Consider the following 6357-nt stretch of genomic DNA (forward strand, 5'->3'; position numbering starts at 1 on the left):
TTTTCCTACGAGCTTTACCATTTGAATAGAAGTATTTTCTTTGCTTGCGATAAAAAAAAAAAAAAGCGAACGACCAATACCGCCTACCCTTCTACAATGTCTCTGAGGTGGTGAATGATCAGCTCAAGTTGCCAAGGTGACGAACAATCTGACAGATCTTCCATAGATGATCAACTCAAGTAACGAAGGCAAACATGGACGGGGGGGCAATAGACGAGGAATATTTGTACAATGCATTGGCTCAAAATATCACCTCCCAAGGTGAACATCACCTTTCAAGGTGAACCCCACTTCTCATGATGGCCCTAGCTTCTCAAATTGAATATCACCTCTCAAGGTAGACGCATGGCCAAAGTCGCCTATGGGTGGACGGTCACTACACTAAGTCACCTACGGGTAGACGCATGACCAAAGTCGCCTATGGGTGAATGGCCACTACACTAAGTCACCTACAGGTAGATGCATGACCAAAGTCGCCTATGGGTGGATGGTCACTATACTAAGTTACCTACGGGTAGAGGCATGGCCAAAGTCACCTATAGGTAGACACATGGCCAAAGTGGACGACACAAAATTTTGTCACCTCAATTAGTCCACAACCCCAAGTGGATGACTAACAAGGTAACAAAGTACCAAAGTGGACAACTCAAAGTGGACGATTGACAAGGTGACGAGGTACCAAAGTGGCCGACCCAAAATTTAGTCACCACAGTTAGTCCACGACCCCAAGTGGACGACTGACAAGGTGACAAGGTACCAAAGTGGACGACTCGGTACCAAAGTGGACGACTCAAAATTTAGTCACCTCAATTAGTCCACGACCTCAAGTGGACGACTGACAAGGTGACGAGGTACCAAAGTGGCCGACCCAAAATTTAGTCACCACAGTTAGTCCACGACCCCAAGTGGATGATTGACAAGGTGATAAGGTACCAAAGTGGACGACCTAAAGTGGACGACTCAAAATTTAGTCACCTCATTTGTCCACGTCCCCAAGTGGACAACTGACAAGGTGACGAGGTACCAAAGTGGACAACCCAAAATTTAATCACCAACACTTACCCAAAGCAGATGACCAAAAAAAAAAATCATCACATGAATATACCACGGGCAAGTGCACAACCAAAGTCTAGATTAGTTGTTGGACTTGCCAGTGATGTTGAAGGAGCAAGCTAGTCAGACGAGTAATTTACAAAGTGGTGCTCATGATCCAAGTGATGAGGACAAGCCCCAGAAGATCTACTTGATAAATCATGTAGAAATTGCTATCCAAGTGAAAGAAAAAGCAAAACATCTACTTGACCACAATCGTTTGAAAATATCAAGCAAATGGAGCTCAAGACCCAAGTAAATACGAGCGCCAAGAAACGCTGCTAATAGGCTTTCAGAATGACTCTCTTCTCCACAACCACTTGAAAATAATCAAACTTGTAGAGGTTATGATCTAAGTCAAAGCGAGCATTCACAAAAAATGTTGCTTGGTCCAAATGACTTTTCACATCTGACCATACACAATCTAAGTGTAAAAGTCATGCATTAATATTCTTAACTTCTAGTTATTAGGTGTGGCATTGGAGTAGTAAATTTGGGAGCCATGTGTCCGTGTGGTGCTAAGGCTTTAGGCCATGTGTTCAATGATCCAAGGTTATCACATGCAACGTTGGTGATAAAGGCCACAAGGCCTACAATAGTGGAACAACGTAGACGCATATGAACAAGAAATCCGGTGTTTGTATATAGTGTTCACCTTGGGAGAATGCAGAGATTAACACGAGCCGACTGCTTTTGGAGCTTGAAGGATAGCACAACTCCTTTAACTTTGCAAATACAAAAAATAAACATGGAAACACGTGGCTTTAGTACGTCACGACTTGGAGAGGAACACCAACAGTTGTGAGGTGAAGATGAGTACGCAGACGGAGCTTACACACCAAATAGCCGCAAGATGAAGGTAGTGAGAAGGATACATTGATGAAGCTTACGCACCCGTTGTTCAGAGACCGCGAAAGGACCACCGATGCTCGAATCCTTTGGATGCTGAGACAAGAAGATTAGAACCCCACGACTCGTTCTGGACCATGGCGCAGAGGACACCGACTCATAGCGCAGAGGACACCGACTCATAAAGGAGGACGGCTGCAACAAGGTCAAAGATGAAGCCGCTGGTACTTCAATCTGCAAGGCGTTGAAAGAAGAAGAGCGTAGTTCAGAGATGAAACAGAGACCTCACTACGGTATCGCCTCCATGAAATGACAATTGGTGCTTGAATCCATTTGTGGTTATCTCTATGCTCCGGCGCCAACAACTGCGAGGTGGAGACGACGGATGCGTGAACAAAGCTACGCACCTATGGTTGTGGAACGAGGGCAGTAAGTGCAATCCGTTGGATGCTAAGATGAAGAGCAATGCACGATGACTCGCTCTGAATTTAGTGCTGACTCAAGAAGGTTTTTCGAAGACGAAGCCCCCAACGCTCGGATCTGTTGGAAGCTAAGGCAAGAAGATCATAACACTAAGACTAGTTTGGGGCATTGACACAATGGAGAATTAAAGCAACGTCGATTATGCCACCGCCATAAGAGGACCATTCGTGGTTCAAAGAAGATGCACGGGCACTGTTGATAAGGCTACGATGATAATCACAAGGGGCTTTGACTGAATCTCAATGCACCAATGAAGTATATGTGGCATTCAGATTCAAACTCATTCAATATTAACATTCAAATTCATATGTACGTGTTGAGATAACCATATGTGCATGTAAAGGGAAAGATAAGTGGAGCTTTGCATGCTCTCTACTAAGTGTAAAGGTCATGTGTGTGCCAATGATTCATTAACCACTAGATATAGCATTTAAGTGCAAAACCACAAAGATACCATGCTTCCCCATGGAAAATCAAAGCTTCAGGACATGTTCAATATGTGGCGTAAGTAGTAACACGCAAGACGACGGAACTAGTGCATGCATGTTTGTGGCTGGTGCATGTTTGTTACTCTTGGGGGCATCAAAGACATTGCGATAGTTTAAGCCCGGCAAACACACGGAATTGGAGTAACTAAAGTCAAAAGGCTCAATGTGTCACGTTTTAGAGAAGACCGTTGATAGTTGCAAGACGACAGTTGTGGGAATGATATGAGGACGAAGCTCTTGCACTGATGATCGTGAGACGAAGGCAAGGCAAAGGCAGATAGAAATTATTAAAGTCCACAAGTGGACGACTTTACCAAGTCCACGAGTGGACGAGTTTATTACGAAGCCCTTCAGTGGAAGAATTCATTACGAAGTCCACAAGTGGACGAGTTCATTATGAAGTCCACAAGTGGACGAGTTCATTACGAAGTCCTTAGGTGAACAAATTTGTTACCAAGTCCATAAATGGACGAGTCTGATACTAAATCCTCAAAAAGAATGAATTAAGTCCAAAGTGGACGGGTTCACGCCTACAGGTTGTTAAGTGCTAACAAACAAGTTACTAAGTACTACGTGGATGGGTTCATTCCTAAAATGCATCAAGTCCTCAAAAGGACGAACCAAGCCACCCATGGATTCCTTCGTAAAAATATAAGTCTCCTACCCACAGGTGGATGGATGAACCAAGCCACCCATGAGTGCCTTGGTAAAAAAAACTAATTCTTTTTACCTATGGGAGGACAGATGAACCAAGCCACTCGCAAGTGCCTTGGTAAAAAATTTTAAGTCCTACCTATGGATGGAAGGACAAACCAAGCCACTCATGAGTGCCTTGGTCAAAAGTCCAAGTCTTCCTACCTACGGGAGGAAGAACGAACTAAGACACTCCTAAGTGCCTTGGTCAAAAATCTAAGTCCTTCTACTTAAGGGGTGGACGGACAAAACTAGCCACCCATGAGTACCTTAGTCAATAGTCCTACCTACGGGTGGACGAACAAACTAAGCCACTCACGAGTGCCTTGGTAAAAGATTTAAGTCTTCCTACCTACTGGAGGACGGACGAACCAAGCCCTTTATAAGTGCCTTGGTAAAAATATAAGTCCTTTTACCATAGAATGAACGGATACAAACTAGTATTCAAAATTTACTGTCCACATGATGGACAGATATATGAACTAAAGTAGAATAAAAGCTCGCCAAAGCAATGATATAATTCGAACATGTCAATGTCAAGATAGCTTATTGTGGCCACTTTCTCTTTAAGTAATAAACAGATATGCATGCATTGCATATCCCCAGTCATAGCCAATATGATATATGCATATATGATTATATTCCATATTCTTACATGTTTCTTTCTCACTTCCTTATTTTCTCCTTGAATCTAGGACTATTTACTTGATCATTAACACAAAGTGGACGGATGCCAACTCATGTTATAAGTCCACAAGATGGACGGATATATGAACTAAGTCCACAAAATGAATAGATGTGTCAAAAAGCAACCAAATTTGTCCACAGGAAGGGTGGATACATTGACTACGTCCACGAGGTGGGCGGGTCAAAGATATACAATGTAGTTCATCTAATTATTAACAAATCCACAATTCCACAAGGTGGATGGATGAAAGATGTATAATGAGACGTACCTAAATTATTACTAAGTCTGCAGGAAGGATGAGTTAAAGCACTTAGGAATTTTTCTTGACACAAAAGACAAAGGTCAAACACAAATATATAAGGGCAACGGAAGCAAAGAAAGCTCAAAAAACCAATGAGCGACAATTGTTATCCTTACAAAAAGCTGTTGTTCTCAAAAGAGCTTAGCATATACGAAACTACTGTTCTCAAAATAAACTTAAAAGTAAAAATCCTAAGGCTGATTAGCGGGTACATTTTCTTCGACGACCTCAGCGCCACTCAGAATACGCTGCATATACCCTCAACTACCCCATCAGTCAAAGCGTAACTCCCGAGGAAAGATACAATAGTTGCAAGAATCTATCACCCCATAAGTCCATTCAGGGTGAAACTGACGGACACATGGGCTGAGGGGGCAACTGATAATAGTATTTTTAGACCTACAAAGCTGACGATATGACAAGACTGACAAATACATTTCCATGGGCAGATAGGTCCAGAGGAAGCAAACCTCAGTTAGGCGAACCTTAATATGGACGGATCCAACAAAGGGGACGGACCCCAGGCGGACGAACCCAATAGAGGGGGATGTACGGTACTCACGTGGCTCCCACGTGGCTAGAAGTGCTCATCAATAATCTTGATATAGAAAAGCCTTGCACCCTACGCCCAACCATAATTGAGGGTCATCTACAAGGAAAACTATCCCGAAAAATCCAGAAATTTGATGGAGAGTTGTCCCCATAAGGAAAGACCTTCCTCCTCAAGAAATTAAGGTCAAATCGACACCACTATATAACCCCCAAAACCCTCTCTCATAAAGGTACGCATAATTTACCCAAGCTTTGGCACTCGAGAGTTGTGAAGAGTTCTCTAACTTAACTTTCGGAGGGTATTTGGCCAGTACCACACCGGTACTCTTTATAAGGTCTTCTTCTTCTTTTTTTGTGTTGTGCAGGTCTGGTATTGAGTACGTGAGGAACGTGTGACATACTGACAATTTTTTGGCATCATCAATTGTCATTGTCACTCAATATAAAATGCAATCCCCTTCCCTTGGTTGTAGCCAACTCATATGGGTTAGAATTAGGTGGGACAACAATGTTGAAACTAGGTAGGTGTCATTGAAAAATTGAAGATAAATGACATCATTTTTTGTCCGTGTATATTTGACATGGAATGTCATGAAGGCTATAAGTAGGTATATATAAAGGAGTATAAGTGCTGTGGGGAGTAAAAAGATCTTGATGGGAATATGGGCCGTTGGGTCTTGCTAAGGAGGGCCGACCTGCTCTTGGGTTTAGGGTTTGTTGGTACTACGGGTCGGCCCATATGCCGAGGATCTGAAGATCCAGCCGAGGATGTTTTTCTCCTCAGACTGACGTCAGAGAACCCGGGACTTCATGGTAAAGGTTAGGGAATGACACGGTCAAGACCAATGGTTAGAGGGAGTGAACCCTTGAATGTCCTAGAAGCACCGATGTTGGAAAAATGTCAAAGATAAAGGCTGCTACCTCCACATTAAAGACCCTGTACCTACCACCCTGGCCGCATTAATGGGGAAGTGACACTTGAACAGTGGAAGGGAAACTTCTGGTTACTGTTTAAAGGCACTAAGAAAAGAAATATCTAGGCTAAGGGAGGAGTTGGGGCAACACGTGTACAAAGTATTAAAAAGAGGAGTATTTAAGGAGGAACCTGGGACCGAAAGAAGGACGGACTTTTTGTAACCTAAACAAGAAAAAGACAAAGAGAAAGATATAATATAAGAACAGCTCTCGGCTTACATCCGAGGAGGCCGATT

This window comes from Castanea sativa, chromosome 10 (assembly GCF_040712315.1).
Source record: "Castanea sativa cultivar Marrone di Chiusa Pesio chromosome 10, ASM4071231v1".
Lineage (NCBI taxonomy): Eukaryota > Viridiplantae > Streptophyta > Magnoliopsida > Fagales > Fagaceae > Castanea > Castanea sativa.